The sequence below is a fragment of the Triticum urartu genome, chromosome 2, assembly GCF_003073215.2.
Source record: "Triticum urartu cultivar G1812 chromosome 2, Tu2.1, whole genome shotgun sequence".
NCBI classification, from domain to species: domain Eukaryota; kingdom Viridiplantae; phylum Streptophyta; class Magnoliopsida; order Poales; family Poaceae; genus Triticum; species Triticum urartu.
Genome location: NC_053023.1, coordinates 128524240 through 128544605, shown reverse-complemented (window position 1 = coordinate 128544605; position 20366 = coordinate 128524240).

Here is a 20366-nt window from a genome sequence, read left to right as displayed (position 1 = left end):
GAGTGGCTGGCCTACTGGAACGTGAGATGGGACATGTGCAGTTTGTCTCTATGGCATGGATACCTACCTGCAGCGCTCGACTATCGGTGTGTGGTGGGGGAAGAGGGAGGCCCAATTAACTATAGAGGTACAATGGCTGGTATATGTGTGGAGTAGGAGAGAGGCCTACCTCATGTATTATGGAGATCGATCTGTCTCATGTATTAAGGGAGATCGATCGGCATCCATGCATATGTGCAGGAGATGAACAAGGTTGGGAGAGAGACAGAGCTAGAGTGTTGGAGGGGGTGGTAGTGGAGTTGCTTCTAACGAATGGTGGGATAGGCTTGCTAGACAAACGGAGGGCACGCCCGCAATATCAATAAGAGAGGAGATGGTTGCTTGTTGTCTGTGCACGTGCGTGTGAGAGACGGGTCAGGAGGCATGCACGAATGATGAGGGGGGACGATGTGGCTATGGTAAGCAGACATAACTACGTAGGAAGATCAATCGCCCTTTGTAAGAGAAAGGAGAGACATAACTTGTGAGGTACGTCGATCGATGGGGGGTAGTTAAAGTCGATCTAGGTATATGTTGGGAGATCGATCGGTATACATGCATGTGTGTGTTAGAAGCAAATGAGGCAGGAGGAGAAGGATAGAGAGAGAGGGATGCATGTAGGAGGTGGTACGAGAGGCATACTATATCGAGGGGGAGGAGTGTGCGAGTACGAGAACGATGAAAAGAGTGGTGGGAGTGAGGCATGGACGGTGACAAGAGAAGAGGGGAAGCTTGTGTTTGTGCTAGGCACACCTGGCTAGAGAGGCATATCGATCGATGTGTGCCGTAAAGAAGGAGCTGGGGGGCCTACACACACCGTGGGTGAACGACCTAAAGTGAAAAGACTAATTTGCGCGATGGAGCTAGAGAATGCTGAGGGAGGGTGAGAGGGATGCAGGCGTGTGTATGCACAAGAGAAAGTTAGCGCTAGCTATAAAGATAAGAGGGTTGTGTGGGTGTAAAAGATGAATAGAGATCATATATACTTCATTACAAAAAGCGAATTCGGATATTTGAAGAATTTATCATAGTGTTTCAAACTGACGGATGTGTGAATATATATAACGGTGATACACATGGTGTGGTTATGAACATGGTAGACTACATTTAATATGTTTTATCTCCACTCTTATAAAAAAACGGAGTTGTTAATGATGGTGTGCTTGTCATCCTGCATTATAGGCTGTCTGATTTATATCTGGCGGATAGCAAGGTAACTATGATGGTTGAAGTTGGCAACAATCATGATTGTAGATTCTTATTGAAATAGAGAAACGAATTCAAATTTAGTTCAAATTGCAGCGGTAGTATAGACATTTGGAATGCACTAAAATGTTGGTATGAGTAGGTTACATGCATTATACAACAAGTGAAAAAAATTAATCGGACATAACATGGATTCATACTCCCTCCTTCCATCTATATAGGGTGTAATGAGATTTTTAGGACCGCCTTTGACTATTGACAAGATTAATAGTACATGACATGCACAATTTGAAAATTATACCATTTAAAGAACCTTTCACAGACGAATTTAACGGTGTGCTTTGTGTAAGTTGCATGTCATATATCATTGCTCTAATATTTGGTCAAAGTTAGCATCGAAAAACGCATTAGGCCCTATATAGATGGAAGGAGGGAGTAGCTTTGAATAGCATTTGTATAGTAAAATGGGGCAAGACCCTCTCTTTGTGTGGTGTGAATAGTTTTATTTTTTTCGTTTTCTTTTTGGTTGAGGGAAGTGCCAATTGATTTGGTACGTACAAGTACAATATTACTACACGTTAGGCTTGTCCCTAAAATTCAACCCGCGTCTTGTTATATCCCGAAAATTCAGATATCATGCTCCCAAAACTGGCGCCTTCACAACCCGCGCCTTGCTATCCCGAAATTACAACGCGCGTGAAAACTCCCTCCAACTGCCAAATCCCGACACGCGAAATCCCCCTTCTAACCCTGAGCCGAACGGGCCGCTGGTTCAAATCGGTGGGGGGTACTTCTGTAACACACCCTACATTTTGGACAAGCGCGTTCCTAAGTCAAGCTTCACCCCCTCCCATCGCCCCCTTTTCGCCCTTAGAAATCCCAGGCCGCCATAACTTCTCCGCTCCAGCCGCGAAACCCCACCCTCCTCCGTCCACCACGTCACCGCTGCCCAGCTGGAGCCTCTTCCCCGATGACGTCGTCCAGCGCTACAGCTCGACGTCCCTCGTACACCTCCCCGGATGAGGATTCGTCATCCATCTCGCCGTCCCGCCGGTTCAGCCGCCCCGTCCTCCACCTCCAAGGAGCTGCTCCGATGATCGCCTCGTCTATCACGGCTGCTCCATCCCCATGGCGCCGCCTTAACCTGCTCCACCGGAACCGCAGCATCCTCACCGACTCCTCGGACGAAGCCGAGGCCTACTCGGCGCCACCAAAGAGGTTGTACACTCATCGCATCGCACCTTCTCCTTAACTCGACCTCCTGGCGCCGACGGTGCTTGATACGTCCCTGATAACCCACAAGTATAAGGGATCGCAACAGCTTTCGAGGGTAGAGTATTCAACCCAAATTTATTGATTCGACACAAGGGAGCCAAAGAATATTCTCAAGTATTAGCAGCTGAGTTGTCAATTCAACCACACCTGGAAACTTAGTATCTGCAGCAAAGTGTTTAGTAGCAAAGTAATATGATAGTGGTGGTAGCAGCAACAAAAGTAAAGACAGCAAAAGTAATGTTTTTGGTATTTTGTAGTGATTGTAACAGTAGCAACGGAAAAGTAAATAAGAGAAAACCAGTATATGGAAAACTCGTAGGCACCGGATCAGTGATGGATAATTATGCCGGACGCGGTTCATCATGTAACAGTCATAACATAGGGTGACACAGAACTAGCTCCAATTCATCAATGTAATGTAGGCATGTATTCCGTATATAGTCATACGTGCTTATGGAAAAGAACTTGCATGACATCTTTTGTCCTACCCTCCCGTGGCAGCGGGGTCCTATTGGAAACTAAGGGATATTAAGGCCTCCTTTTAATAGAGAACCGGAACAAAGCATTAGCACATAGTGAATACATGAACTCCTCAAACTATGGTCATCACCGGGAGTGGTCCCGATTATTGTCACTTCGGGGTTGCCGGATCATAACACATAGTAGGTGACTATAGACTTGCAAGATAGGATCAAGAACTCACATATATTCATGAAAACATAATAGGTTCAGATCTGAAATCATGGCACTCGGGCCCTAGTGACAAGCATTAAGCATAGCAAAGTCATAGCAACATCAATCTCAGAACATAATGGATACTAGGGATCAAACCCTAACAAAACTAACTCGATTACATGATAAATCTCATCCAACCCATCACCGTCCAGCAAGCCTACGATGTAATTACTCATGCACGGCGGTGAGCATCATGAAATTGGTGATGGAGGATGGTTGATGATGACGACGGCGACGAATCCCCCTCTCCGGAGCCCCGAACGGACTCCAGATAAGCCCTCCCGAGAGGTTTTAGGGCTTGGCGGCGGCTCCGTATCGTAAAACGCGATGATTTCTTCTCTCTGATTTATTTCTCTCCGAAAGCAAATATATAGAGTTGGAATTGGCGTCGGAGGGTCAACAGGGGGCCCACAAGGTAGGGGGCGCGCCCTAGGGGGGCGTGCCCCCACCCTCGTGGAAAGGGTGTGGGCCCCCTGGTCTTCATATTTGGCGAGGATTTTTTATTATTTTTTTCTAAGACCTCCAGTGGAGTTTCAGGTCATTCCGAGAATATTTGTTTTCTGCACATAAAACAACATCATGGTAATTCTGCTGAAAACAACATCAGTCCGGGTTAGTTCCATTCAAATCATACAAGTTAGAGTCCAAAACAAGGGCAAAAGTGTTTGGAAAAGTAGATACGATGGAGACGTATCAACTCCCCCAAGCTTAAACCCTTGCTTGTCCTCAAGCAATTCAGCTGACAAACTGAAAGAAAGAAAGAAAACTTTTACAAACTCTGTTTGCTCTTGTTGTTGTAACTATGTCAAGCCAGCATTCAAGTTTTCAGCATAGATCATAACTAACCACATTTGCAATAATTCTCAAGTCTCACAATTACTCGTATCAATAGCATAATCAACTAGCAAGTCATAATAATAAATCTCGGATGACAACACTTTCTCAAAACAATCATAATATGATATAACAAGATGGTATCTCGCTAGCCCTTTCTGAGACCACAAAACATAAATGCAGAGCACCTTTAAAGATCAAGGACTGACTAGACATTTGTAATTCATGGTAAAAGAGATCCAATCATAGTCATACCCAATATAAATTAATAGTGATGAATGCAAATGACGGCTGTGCTCTCCAGCTAGTGCTTTTTAATAAGAGGGTGATGACTCAGCATAAAAGTAAATGGATAGGCCCTTCGCAGAGGGAAGCAGGGATTTGTAGAGGTGCCAGAGCTCGGTTTTGAAATAGAGATAAATTGTATTTTGAGCGGTATACTTTCATTGTCAACGTAGCAACTAAGAGATGGTGATATCTTCCATGGTAAACACATTATAGGCGGTTCCCAAACAGAATGGTAAAGTTTAGACTCCCCCTCCACCAACAAGCATCAATCCATGGCTTGCTCGAAACAACGAGTGCCTCCAACATACATCAGGTCCCAGGGGGAGTTTTGTTTGCAATTAATTTTGATTTAGTTTGCATAAAGCATGGGACTGGGCATCCCGGTGACCAGCCATTTTCTCGTGAGTGAGGAGCGGAGTCCACTCCTCTTGAGAAAAACCCACCTAACATGGAAGATAAGGACAACCTTTGTTGATACATGAGCTATTCGAGCATACAAAACAGAATGTTTATTTGAAGGTTTAGAGTTTGGCACATACAAATTTACTTGGAACGGCAGGTAGATACCGCATATAAGAAGGTATGGTGGACTCATCTGGAATAACTTTGGGGTTTAAGGCATGGGATGCACAAGCAGTATTCCCGCTTAGTACAAGTGAAGGCTAGCAAAAGACTGGGAAGCGACCAACTAGAGAGCGACAAAATCCATGTACATGCATTAAAATTAATAAACATTGGATGCAAGCATGAGTAGGATATAATCCACCATGAACATAAATATCGTGAAGGCTATGTTGATTTTGTTTCAACTACATGCGTGAACATGTGCCAAGTCAAGTCACGTAAATCATTCAAAGGAGGATACCACCCCATCATACCACATCATAATCATCTCAATAGCATGTTGGCATACAAGGTAAATCATTATAACTCATAGCTAATCAAGTATGGCACAAGCAACTACGATCTCTAATTGTCATTGCAAACATGTTTATTCATAATAAGCTGAATCAAGAACGCGGGACTCATCATATTTACAAAAACAAAAGAGGTCGAGTTCATACTAGCTTTTCTCATCTCAGTCAGTCCATCATATATCATCATAATTTCCTTTCACTTGCACGACCGAACAGTGTGAATAATAATAAGAGTGCACGTGCATTGGACTAAGCTGGAATCTGCGAGCATTCAATAAATAGGAGAAGACAAGGCAATATGGGCTCTTGGTTAAATCAACAATAATGCATATAAGAGCCACTTCAACAATTTAATTATGGTCTTCTCCTACTGACCCCCAAAGAAAAGAAAAAGAAATAAAACTATTTACACGGGAAAGCTCCCAACAAGCAAAAGAGGAACGGGAAATATTTTTGGGTTTTATTTTTAGTTATTACTACTACAGCAGAAAAATAAACTACTACTATTTTTTTGGTTTTTCTTAAAGTTTAACAAACACACAAGAAGAATGCAGGAAAAAGAAAATAAACTAGCATGGATATTAAAGTGAAAAAGTATGAGCACCGACATCTAGTAATGAGTGTGTGTGAACATAAATGTAATGTCGGTGAGAAATACGTACTCCCCCAAGCTTAGGCTTTTGGCCTAAGTTGGTCTATGGCCACGGCTGGCCTGGCTGATATCCATAATAATAGTTGTTGGGGTTGTACTGTGATGAAGAAGAAGAAGGCTCTGATTGCCACTGGCTGGCAATCATCTCTGGATCCCACTGATAGTTAGACTGTCGTGAAGGATCAAATTGTGGTTCCGGTTCTGGCTCCTCAGCTGGTGCAGGGTTTTGGTAGGCGTGAATAGCTGCCAATGGAACAAGGTACGTGCCTGCAGTCAAATCAAACAAAGAAGGAGCAGGCAAGGTAATACTCTCAGGATGATGTTTATTAAAGAACAGTTGATATCTAAGCTCCCCTGCCCTATTCTTAACAATAAAATCATGTGCCACCATACTTTTACGATCTAGTTAAACACGGGGTAGCACTTTTTCTTCCTTCTCAGCATGCCTAATAGGTATGTTAAAATGTGCGGCTAGGCATGTAGCATAAATGCCCCCAAAGATGGGGCCCTTAGTACGGTTCATATTTAACCGTCTAGCAATAATACCGCCCAAACTAAAAGTGTTATCACTGTATAAACCTTGAAGCAGAATAATTAAATCAGGTATACTAAGGTTTCCAGAATTTCCGCGTCCAATTAAACAACGACTAGCAAATAATGCAAAGTAATGCAAAACATGAAAATGTATGCTAGTGATTTGTGCATCGGAAACCTTCCTGGTTTCTCCTACAGTGATATTATCAATAAACCCAGCCACATCATCATGATGTGGTTCTTCTGTCTTGCCCTCAAAAGGGACTAAACAAATCCGACAGAAATCATAAAGTGACATCTCCTTAGGCTCATCATATAAATGAAATTCCACCGTAGGTGGTGAGTTCCTAGGATGAAAATAAAAGTTTTGCACAAAGGTATTTGTGAGTAAGAGATACTGATCGCATTGGTCGTGGAGGAAAGCGGTGAGGCCTGCATTGTGAGCCAATTCATGAAAATCTTCATAGATACCGGCTGCTCTCAAGAAATCTTCAGAAGGCCATTCACACGCCCGAATCACCGTGGTGCATGGCAAATTATACTTAGGCGCAGGTGCCTTTTCCTTTGAACTTTGGCTTGATGAGCCCCTTAATAATCTCCTCATCATTTTTCTGAAACAATCTGAAATTTTTAGTAACTTCAAAATAAAAGTAAACCAAATTCAATAAAACTGATAGCAACTACTCCTACAAGTGCCTAGAGCCTATATCAAGCATTAGAACTACTTGGAACCATATGAATTTGACATGCAAGCTCAAGAACATGGTCACGTATGCAGCACAAACTTGCAAAGAATAAAGCACTAGAACAAAAGCTAATTGGACCAATGGAGGAGTCACATACCAAGGAACAATCTCCCTAAGCAGTTTTGCGAGAGGTGCTTTGAGCAAGGAGATCGAAAATCATAGCAAAAGTGGCTGGAACTTATGCTTGAGTTAGTTTTTCGGGTTTGTGTGAGATAGAGGAAGAAGATGCGTGCTGGGATAAGTGGGGGAGGGCCACCGTGGCCCCACGAGGCAGGGGGCGCGCCCTATAAGGGGGGCGCCCACCACCCTCGTGGCCAGGTGGCAGCTCCTCCCGCGGTAATTTTTGCACAGTAAATCCTCAAATATTCCCGAAAAAATCATATTAAATTGGCATGACATTCTGAGGACTTTTATTTTTGGGATATTTTTATATTGCACGGATAATCAGATAACAGACAGAAAAATACTATTTTTACTTTATTTAATATAAATAACAGAAAGTATAGAGCGGGTACAGAAGTTTGTGCTTCTAGTTTCATCCATCTCATGCTCATCAAAAAGAATCCACTAACAAGGTTGATCAAGTCTTGTTAAGAAACTCATTCCGATAATCATGAAACCGGAGAAATTTCCAATAACACTAATTTACCTCAACGGGGATATGCACATCCCCAATAATAAGAATATCATATTTCTTTTTGACAGTAGGAAGAGGAAATTCAAAACCTCCAAATATAATCGATGGAATTTTTCCAATACAGTTGATACTATGAACTTGAGGTTGTTTCCTCGAAAAGTGTACTGTATGCTCATTACCATTAACATGAAAAGTGACATTGCCTTTAGTGCAATCAATAACAGCCCCTGCAGTATTCAAAAAGGGTCTTCCAAGAATAATAGACATACTATCGTCCTCGGGAATATCCAGAATAACAAAGTCCGTTAAAATAGTAACGTTTGCAAGCACAACGGACACATCCTCACAAATACCGACAGGTATAGCAGTTGATTTATCAGCCATTTGCAAAGATATTTCAGTAGGTGTCAGCTTATTCAAGTCAAGTCTACGATATAAAGAGAGAGGCATAACACTAACACCGGCTCCAAGATCACATAAAGCAGTTTTAATATAATTTCTTTTAATGGAGCAAGGTATAGTAGGTACTCCGGGGTCTCCAAGTTTCTTTGGTATTCCACCCTTAAAAGTATAATTAGCAAGCATGGTGGAAATCTCAGCTTCCGGTATTGTTCTTTTATTAGTAATGATATCCTTCATATATTTAGCATAAGGATTTGTTTTGAGCACATCAGTTAATCTCATACGCAAGAAGATAGGCCTAATCATTTCAGCAAAGCGCTCAAAATCCTCATCATCCTTTCTCTTGGATGGTTTTGGAGGAAAAGGCATGGGTTTCTGAACCCAAGGTTCCCTTTCTTTACCATGTTTCCTAGCAACAAATTCTCTTTTATCATAATGTTGATTCTTTGATTGTGGGTTATCAAGATCAACAGGAGGTTCAATTTCTACGTCATTGTCATTACTAGGTTGAGCATCATCCTGAACATCATCATTAATATTTTTACTAGGTTCATGTTCATTACCAGATTGTGTTTCAGCATCAGACATAGATATATCATTTGGATTATCAGGTGGTTCAGCAATAGGTTCACTAGAAGTTTGCACAGTTCTATCATTTTTCTTCTTCTTCTTTTTAGAAGAACTAGGAACATCAATATTATTTCTTTGAGAATCTTGCTCGATTCTCTTAGGGTGGCCTTCAGGATACAAAGGTTCCTGAGTCATTCTACCAGTTCTAGTAGCCACTCTAACAACATAATCATTTTTCTTACTATTCATTTCATCAAGCACTTCTTTTTGAGCCTTAAGCACTTGTTCTACTTGAGTGGTAACCATAGACGCATGTTCGCTAAAAAGTTTAAGTTCACCTTTAATATCAGCCATATAATCACCCAAGCGTCTAATCATATAAGCATTTTCTCTTAATTGTCTACCAAAATAAGCATTGAAGTCGTCTTGCTTAAACATAAAGTTATCAAACTCATCCAAGCATTGACTAGCAATTTTAGTAGGAGGGACTTCAGCTTTATCATATCTATAGAGAGAATTTACCTTTACTACCTGTGTCGGGATATCGGGATCAGGAGGTTCTTTAGTAAATAAATAATTGAGATCATATGTTTCTTCAACAGGCGGTGAATTAAGACCATGTATCTCTTCAATAGGAGGTAAATTCTTAACATCTTCAGCTTTATACCTTTTTCTTTCATAGATTTCTTTGCCTCTTGCATATCTTCGGGACTGAGAAATAGAACACCTCTCTTCTTCAGAGTTGGTTTAGGAATAGGCTCAGTAATTGGAGCAGGAGATGGCTCAAGAGCTGGCTCAGGAGGTGCCCAATTATTTTCATTTGTCAACATATTATTCAATAGAATTTCAGCTTCATCTGGTGTTCTTTCCCTGAAAAGAGAACCAACACAACTATCCAGGTAATCTCTAGAAGCATCGGTTAGTCCATTATAAAAGATATCAAGTATTTTGGGTTTCTTAAGAGGATGATCAGGCAAAGCATTAAGTAGCTTGAGAAGCCTCCCCCAAGCTTGTGGGAGACTCTCTTCTTTAATTTGCACAAAATTGTATGTTTCCCTCAAAGCAGCTTGTTTCTTATTAGCAGGGAAGTATTTAGCAGAGAAGTAATAAATAATATCCTGGGGACTACGCACACAACCAGGATCAAGAGAATTAAAACATATCTTAGCATCGCCCTTTAATGAGAACGGAAATATTTTGAGTAAATAGAGGTAACGTGATCTCTCATTATTAGTGAACAGGGCAGCTATATCATTTAAATTAGTAAGATGTGTCACAATAGTTTCAGATTCATAGCCATAAAACGGATCAGATTCAACCAAAGTAATTATATCAGGATCAACAGAGAATTCATAGTCTTTATCAGGAACACAAATAGGTGAAGTAGCAAAAGCAGGGTCAGGTCTCATTCTATCTCTAAGTGATTCTTTGTTCCATTTAATTAATAACATCTTAAGCTCATATCTATCTCTGCAAGCAGAAATAGCAGCAGAAGATTCCATATCAAAAAGATAACCCTCAGGAATAAGAGGCATATTTTCATCATCACTCTTATCATCGTATTCAGATTCAATAATTTCTTTTTCTCTAGCCCTGGCAATTTGTTCATCAAGAAATTCACTAAGGGGCACAGTAGTATCAGGCATAGAAGCAGTTTCATCATAAGTATCATGCATAGCAGAAGTGGCATCATCAATAACATGCGACATATCAGAACGAATAGCAGAAGCAGGTGTAGGTGTCGCAAACTTACTCATAACAGAACGTGAATCAAGTGCAGAGCTAGATGGCAGTTCCTTACCTCCCCTCGTAGTTGAGGGATAGATCTTGGTTTTTGGATCTCTCAAGTTCTTCATAGTGTCCAGCAGATATAAATCCCAAGTGACTCAAAGAATAGAGCTATGCTCCCCGGCAACGGTGCCAGAAATTAGTCTTGATAACCCACAAGTATAGGGGATCGCAACAGCTTTCGAGGGTAGAGTATTCAACCCAAATTTATTGATTCGACACAAGGGGAGCCAAAGAATATTCTCAAGTATTAGCAACTGAGTTGTCATTTCAACCACACCTGGAAACTTAGTATCTGCAGCAAAGTGTTTAGTAGCAAAGTAATATGATAGTGGTGGTAGCAGCAACAAAAGTAAAGACAGCAAAAGTAATGTTTTTGGTATTTTGTAGTTATTGTAACAGTAGCAACGGAAAAGTAAATAAGCGAAAACCAGTATATGGAAAACTCATAGGCACTGGATCAGTGATGGATAATTATGCCGGATGCAGTTCATCATGTAACAGCCATAACATAGGGTGACACAGAACTAGCTCCAATTCATCAATGTAATGTAGGCATGTATTCCGTATATAGTCATACGTGCTTATGGAAAAGAACTTGCATGACATCTTTTTTCCTACCCTCCCGTGGCAGTGGGGTCCTATTGGAAACTAAGGGATATTAAGGCCTCCTTTTAATAGAGAACCGGAACAAAGCATTAGCACATAGTGAATACATGAACTCCTAAAACTATGGTCATCACCGGGAGTGGTCCCGATTATTGTCACTTCGGGGTTGCCGGATCATAACACATAGTAGGTGACTATAGACTTGCAAGATAGGATCAAGAACTCACATATATTCATGAAAACATAATAGGTTCAGATCTGAAATCATGGCACTCGGGCCCTAGTGACAAGCATTAAGCATAGCAAAGTCATAGCAACATCAATCTCAGAACATAATGGACACTAGGGATCAAACCCTAACAAAACTAACTCGATTACATGATAAATCTCATCCAACCCATCACCGCCCAGCAAGCCTACGATGCAATTACTCACGCACGGCGGTGAGCATCATGAAATTGGTGATGGAGGATGGTTGATGATGACGACGGCGACGAATCCCCGTCTCGGGAGCCCCGAACGGACTCCAGATCAGCCCGCCTGAGAGGTTTTAGGGCTTGGCGGCGGCTCCGTATCGTAAAACGCGATGATTTCTTCTCTTTGATTTTTTTCTCTCCGAAAGCAAATATATAGAGTTGGAGTTGGCATCGGAGGGTTAACAGGGGGCCCACAAGGTAGGGGGGCACACCCCCCACCCTTGTGGAAAGGGTGTGGGCCCCTGGTCTTCATATTTGGCGAGGATTTTTTATTATTTTTTTCTAAGACCTCCCGTGGAGTTTTAGGTCATTCCGAGAATATTTGTTTTCTGCACATAAAACAACATCATGGTAATTCTGCTGAAAACAGCGTCAGTCCGGGTTAGTTCCATTCAAACCATACAAGTTAGAGTCCAAAACAAGGGCAAAAGTTTTTGGAAAAGTAGATACGACGGAGACGTATCAGTCTCCAACGTATCTATAATTTTTCATTGCTCCATGCTATATTATCTAATGTTTTGGACTATATTGGGCTTTATTTTCCACTTTTATATTATTTTTGGGACTAACCTATTAACCAGAGGCCCAGCCCAGAATTGCTGTTTTTGCCTATTTCAGTGTTTCGAAGAAACGGAATATCAAACGGAGTCAAAACGGAGTAAAACCTTCGGGAACGTGATTTTCTCACCTAATGTGATCCAGGAGACTTGGACCCTACTCCAAGGAATCAAAGAGGCGGTCACGAGGGTGGGGGGCGCCCCCCTAGGGCGCGCCCCCTGCCTCGTGGGCCCCTCGGTGCTCCATCAACGTACTCCTTCCTCCTATATATACCTTCGTACCCCCAAACGATCAGAACAGGAGCCAAAAACCTAATTCCACCGCCGCAACTTTCTGTATCCACGAGATCCCATCTTGGGGCCTGTTCCGGAGCTCCGCCGGAGAGGGCCGTCATCACGGAGGGCTTCTACATCATCATAGCCTCTCCGATGAAGTGTGAGTAGTTTACCTCAGACCTTCGGGTCCATAGTTAGTAGCTAGATGGCTTCTTCTCTCTTTTTGGATCTCAATACAAAGTTCGCCCCCTCTCTTGTGGAGATCTATTTGATGTAATCTTCTTTTTGCGGTGTGTTTGTTGAGATCTATGAATTGTGGGTTTATGATCAAGTCTATCTATGAATAATATTTGAATCTTCTCTGAATTCTTTTATGTATGATTGGTTATCTTTGCAAGTCTCTTCGAATTATCCGTTTGGTTTGGCCAACTAGATTGGTAGTTCTTGCCATGGGAGAAGTGCTTAGCTTTGGGTTCGATCTTGCGGTGTCCTTTCCCAGTGACAGAAGGGGCAGCAAGGCACATATTGTATCGTTGCCATCGAGGATAACAAGATGGGGTTTATTTCATATTGCATGAATTTATCTCTCTACATCATGTCATCTTGCTTAAGGCGTTACTCTGTTTTTAAGTTAATACTCTAGATGCATGCTGGATTCCCGTAGCATGCACGTATGGTGAACCGTTATGTGATGAAGTCGGAGCATGATTTATTTATCGATTGTCTTCCTTATGAGTGGTGGTCGGGGACGAGCGATGGTCTTTTCCTACCAATCTATCCCCCTAGGGGCATGCGCGTAATACTTTGCTTTGATAACTTCTAGATTTTTGCAATAAGTATATGAGTTCTTTATGACTAATGTTGAGTCCATGGATTATACGCACTCTCACCCTTCCACCTTTGCTAGCCTCTCTAATACCGCGCACCTTTCACCGGTATCATACACCCACCATATACCTTCCTCAAAACAGCCACCATACCTAACTATCATGGCATTTCCATAGCCATTCCGAGATATATTGCCATGCAACTTTCCACCGTTCCGTTTATCATGACACATTCATCATTGTCATATTGCATATCCCGGTACACTGCCGGAGGCATTCATATAGAGTCATATTTTGTTCTAAGTATCGAGATGTAACTGTTGAGTTGTAAGAAAAATAAAAGTGTGATGATCATCATTTTTAGAGCATTGTCCCAAGTGAGGAAAGAATGATGGAGACTATGATTCCCCCATAAGTCGGGATGAGACTCCGGACGAAAAATAAATAAAAGAGGCCAAAGAAGCCAAAATAAAAAATAATAAAAAAGAGACCATAAAAAAAGAGAAAAGGCCCAAATAAAAAATAAAAAAAATAAAAAATGAGAGAAAAAGAGAGAAGGGACAATGTTACTATCCTTTTACCACACTTATGCTTCAAAGTAGCACCATGATCTTCATGATAGAGAGTCTCCTATGTTGTCACTTTCATATACTAGTGGGAATCTTTCATTATAGAACTTGGCTTGTATATTCCAATGATGGGCTTCCTCAAATTGCCCTAGGTCTTCATGAGCAAGCAAGTTGGATGCACACCCACTTAGTTTCTTTTTGAGCTTCCATATACTTATAGCTCTAGTGCATCCATTGCATGGCAATCCCTACTCACTCACATTGATATCTATTGATGGGCATCTCCATAGCCCATTGATACGCCTAGTTGATGTGAGACTATCTTCTCCTTTTTGTCTTCTCCACAACCACCACTCTATTCCACCTATAGTGCTATATCCATGGCTCACGCTCATGTATTGCGTGAAGATTGAAAAAGTTTTGAAAAAGTTAGAGTATGAAACAATTGCTTGGCTTGTCATCGGGGTTGTGCATGATTTAAATACTTTGTGTGGTGAAGATAGAGCATAGCCAGACTATATGATTTTGTAGGGATAACTTTCGTTGGCCATGTTATTTTGAGAAGACATAATTGCTTTGTTAGTATGCTTGAAGTATTATTATTTTTATGTCAATATAAACTTTTGTCTTGAATCTTTCGAATCTGAATATTCATATCACAATTAAGAAGATTTGCATTGAAATTATGCCAAGTAGCACTCCGCATCAAAAATTCTTTTTCTTTATCATTTACCTACTCGAGGACGAGCAGGAATTAAGCTTGGGGATGCCTGATACGTCTCCAACGTATCTATAATTTTTGATTGCTCCATGCTATATTATCTACTGTTTTGGACTATATTGGGCTTTATTTTCCACTTTTATATTGTTTTTGGGACTAACCTATTAACCAGAGGCCTAGCCCAGAATTGCTGTTTTTTTTTCCTATTTCAGTGTTTCGAAGAAACGGAATATCAAACGGAGTCCAAATGGAATAAAACCTTCAGGAGCGTGATTTTCTCACTGAACGTGATCAAGGAGACTTGGACCCTACTCCAAGGAATCAAAGAGGCAGTCACGAGGGTGGGGGCGCCCCCCCTAGGGTGCGCCCCCTGCCTCATGGGCCCCTCGGTGCTCCACCGACGTACTCCTTCCTCCTATATATACCTACGTACCCCCAAACGATCAGAACATGAGCCAAAAACCTAATTCCACCGCCACAACTTTCTATATCCACGAGATCCCATCTTGGGGCCTGTTCCAGAGCTCCGCCGGAGAGGGCCGTCATCACAGAGGGCTTCTACATCATCATAGCCTCTCCGATGAAGTATGAGTAGTTTACCTCAGACCTTCGGGTCCATAGTTAGTAGCTAGATGGCTTCTTCTCTCTTTTTGGATCTCAATACAAAGTTCGCCCCCTCTCTTGTGGAGATCTATTCGATGTAATCTTGTTTTTGCGGTGTGTTTGTTGAGATCTATGAATTGTGGGTTTATGATCAAGTCTATCTATGAATAATATTTGAATCTTCTCTGAATTCTTTTATGTATGATTGGTTATCTTTGCAAGTCTCTTAGAATTATCCGTTTGGTTTGGCCAACTAGATTGGTAGTTCTTGCCATGGGAGAAGTGCTTAGCTTTGGGTTCGATCTTGCGGTGTCCTTTCCTAGTGACAGAAGGGGCAGCAAGGCACATATTGTATCGTTGCCATCAAGGATAACAAGATGGGGTTTATTTCATATTGCATGAATTTATCTCTCTACATCATGTCATCTTGCTTAAGGCGTTACTCTGTTTTTAACTTAATACTCTAGATGCATGCTGGATTGCGGTCGATGAGTGGAGTAATAGTAGTAGATGCAGAATCATTTCGGTCTACTTGTCATGGACGTGATGCCTATATACATGATCAAGCCTAGATATTCTCATAACTATGCTCAATTCTGTCAATTGCTCAACAGTAATTTGTTCACCCACCGTAGAATACTTATGCTCTTGAGAGTAGCCACTAGTGAAACCTATGGCCCCCGGGTCTATTCTCATCATATCAATCTCCATCACTTTAATCTTGCTTTGCTTTTTTACTTTGCCTTTACTTTTTACTTTGCATCTTTATACCAAAAATACCAAAAATATTATATCTATCAGATCTCACTCTCGTAAGTGACCGTGAAGGGATTGACAACCCCTAATCGCGTTGGTTGTGAGTAGCTATCGTTTTGTGCAGGTACGAGGGACTTGAGCATGGCCTCCTACTGGATTGATACCTTGGTACTCAAAAACTGAGGGAAATACTTATGCTACTTTGCTGCATCATCCCTTCCTCTTCGGGGAAAACCAACGCAAGCTCAAGAGGTAGCAATGCTCCATCCCGCACCCCCATGGAGCGGCTACCTTGAAGCCGGCGCCGCGGGCGACATCTCCACAGCAGCTCTCCCCCAGTGCGAGGCCCCTTCGGCGGCGGCGGCCATACCAGTCGGATCTACTGCTGCTGCTCCGGCTCTCGCTCGATCGCTCGCTTGCCCAGCTGCCGCTGCTGCTCTCCCCCTCGCTCGTGATGCTGCTCTGCTCCGATTAAGCCACACTTCAGTCCACTGAATCGACTTTTGGGTCAGTCGATTTTCAGGGGTTGGGGGGGCTCGCCGGAGGTAAGGAAGAACCACCCGTAGCGGGGACGGGGGCTCGCCGGAGAGGTACCCCACTATCTATCTTAGGGTTCAGGGTGGGGGCGGGGGCCCTAGAGGGCTGGCCGGGGCGGCGGTGGCGAGTTGTTTCGGGGCGGCGAGGCGGCACTGGGGCCGGCGGTTCGGCCGGTGGTGGCTGGCGGCTCAGGGGGGTGCAGGTTGAAGATGAACTGCAGGCCCTCCCTAAACTACATGTCAAGTGCGTCTCTGCTACCATTGCGTTCAGTTTCGACAGTAGCATTCAGATTCCACAGTAAATTTCAGTTTCGACAGTTAAGTTCAGAGTCAACAGTTTTTACATCTTCTGTTGTAGTCAGGTGGTTTTTGGTGATGTTAATTTTACATCCATTTTACATCATCTATTGGAGATGCTACTAGAATCCCACTTGAGATTGACGATGTCTGTCTTGTGCTGCTTCAGCCTTGATGTCTTACGGCTCACCGGAGCTGCTCCAACGACAGAACGATCCGTCACAACAGAGCAGTGCCCTAGACGCCGTCTACATATTCCTCAGATCTTCCTCCACACCTCCGACAGCCGCCTGTGCCTCAACTGCTTCAGCGACCAACCCAATGATGCTGAGGTCGACACGGCTACGGCAAAGAGGTTGTACACTTGTTGCATCACTTATTACTATACATTCACGTCGATCCATTAGGGCTATTTTGGTTCAACGGAAAAACATCGATCCACTGGTTGTTACCATCACTCTAAATTTCTGCATGCTCTCCTTACATCATCTCACCATATTTTTTTCGTATGCATGTCAGATATTGTACACAGTCATGCTGAACATGTAGAGAAAAAGAGAAGAGTTTTGCGCGGCAATACAATGTCATGCAGACATCGCTCCATGGTGGGTTCAATGGCAAACCCTCCCAACCCCTCTCCAGATTGTAATCCAGAGGAAGATATCTATTCTGAGCCAGATTCGGATGCCGCTGACCACTCCTATTTACCCCCCAAGGTGTTTGCTCTACCTTGGCATGATGATGTTAGTCATATCATGCATATGTTGCCTTGCAGTGCCTACTTTTTACATCATATATGTCATCTGCTTAGTTTAGACATGTTCTGTAATGCCACATGTTTAGTTTCTATATCATGTATGGGAATTATGCAGTCTCATGTCTTTTAGCCAGCCATAATATATGTGAAATGTGCAATGCCATCCTGTTTAACCAGGCATCATATATTTGAATGATATCTTGCCCATCCTTTTCTTCATTACATTTCCATTTGTCGACAATGTTTGTACATTAAACTACTCTTCCTGTGAATCAGCCATTTGGGTGGGAGATGGACAAATCTGGAGTGAAAACAAGGCCTTCAGAGCAGACGGTGCTACCTGTCGAAGCAGATCTCTTGTTGGGTCCCGATAGCTTCTCAGAGATGGATTCAGAGACAGATGACCAGTCCTATTCCCCCACTGAGGTGTATGCTCTAACTTGGCACGGTTATATTGATCATATCATGCATACGGTGTCTTGCATTGCATAGTTTAGACATCATATACACAATATTCAACACCATGTTCTTAGTTCAGACATCATATCGAATGCCCTCTGTTTAGCATATAAATCACATATGTGAATTAAATGATGCGATCCTGATTACTTAGATAACATGTAGGTGAATTATGTCATGTGATCCTGTTTAGTTATTCATCATATCTTTGAATTATGTTATGCTATGCTATCCAGTTTAGATAGACATCATATATGTGAAATTATGTCATGCTATCCATTTTAGTTAAACAATATACATGTCAACTATTTCATGCCCTCTTTTTTCCACACTATCTATTGCACTGTCTCTCATACAATGTCTGTACATTAAACTATGTTTCTTGTTTATCAGCCATTTGAATTGGAGCGGGTGATGCCAGTATCTAGCGGACTAAAAACACGGTCTTCAAATAAAACAGTGCTACCTCTTGGTGGAGATAGCACCCCGGTTGTACATGCACAAGAACCAGCCCTACCACACATAACCCAAACTCTCACAGATTGTACCCCTACTACGATGGACAGAGAACCATCTTCACCCAATCTAACCCAACCCCAGCCGATAGTAACCCAGTTCATGTTGACACAGCACCATCTCCACCATAGAGCTCCCAAACAAGAGCAGTTAGTAAGGCAGCTCCAGTGCCCATAGGGCCAGTACTATAACGGCGAACCCCAACTCCACCAGTTAGTACGCTTATTCCTGTGGAGGAAGCACAACCAGCTAGTCGTAGTTTAGCATTTATCGCATTTGATGTTGTTAAATCGTATGTGCGTATCTTCCCATCTTGGAAATATTATACTGAAGATGAAGGAAAATGCCAGTTGCAGGTGTTTGTCCAGGAGTTATGTGTAAGTAATGTTAGTCATGGCAATTACTTTGCTTCGTCCCATACATCCTACGTCCATGATGGTTATAATACAGCAAATTTTCCCATTTTTCTCTATAGAGAAGGACCGATTTGGAAACTCAGGATGAGGTAACCTGTGCTAATACCTCTGCTATCTTCAAGAATGCTTGGTGGCAGTATCGGAATTACCTGAAGAAAACGTACTTCACCGGCAAAGAAACTCATCAAATTCCCTTACGTTCTCCTGAGACACATTTACTGGACGATGACTGGGAACGCCTTGTTCTATATTGGTCCCGAGCCAAGAATGTGGTAAGGTCTATGAGCTCATTTTCTATTTTTAAGTATTATATTCTTGCGTCTTACTGTACTCTGTTCATGTAGAACAAGTGCCTAAACCTGAAGAACAACTGTTCTAATTTAAGATTCCATTGCTACCATAGGACATAGATATATGTTTGTTTGATGCTTTTATTATGTACTAGTACTTGGCAATAGAAGACTTGGTAGTTTAATCATGTCCACCTTACTAATGAACTGGTTCACCGAAATGAGTTTCATATACTAGTACATGCTAAAATTGTTATGTGTGTGCTTGTTTCTTCTTTTAGAATGCTGACAGAATATTGGGGAAGAGTGCCTTATTAAGCAACGGTAAAGGAAGTAATGTAGATAAGGTTCAGGATAGTGACACATCCTGTCTTGCTTTAGTGTTGGAGTTACTGGCCACTACCGCTTGCACAAGCTATTCAAACTCATTGTCTGAATCAGTTCGGTTTCTTGAGTCTCAACTACAAGCTAAAAGACATCTATCAGCTGTGCTGCGACAAGAAGCGGAAGGACTGCGGAAGTCCCTGGAGCATTCAGATGCATACTTTCTGGTGCAACAGCAAGCGTTGGAGGATTTTAGCGCCAAACAGGACAAAGCTAATCAGCTTGCTAAGCTTATTGCCAACATGGTGGATACCCAGGACAACGTTTCTTGAGCTCTTCTGAACTTGTTTCAGTTATGCTCTTGTTTTGCTGCTGCGTTTATTTGCACTGGTGGCCAATTTTGACGGCCAGTGTATATGATATGCTGCTTTGTTCCCTATATTTGCACTGGTGGCAAACTTTGATGCCCAGTGGATGTAATATGTGTAACAATGTTGGGGATATCGCTTATCGGGAACTTATCGGTCGACCCATGATAAGGGGTAAATCGGCCAGTTTATTGGCATATCGGCCGATTTATCATCATATCGGTTGATTTATCGGCCGATATATCTTACCGGTCAGACACTGGTAAGCGATAAATCGGCCGATTTATCGGAATATCGGAAGATATCTTGAACAGTGATGTGTAATAGCCGTGATAGCCTAGCGTTAGTTGCTTGCTTATTTATTTCCTTGTTGTCTTGTTTATTTG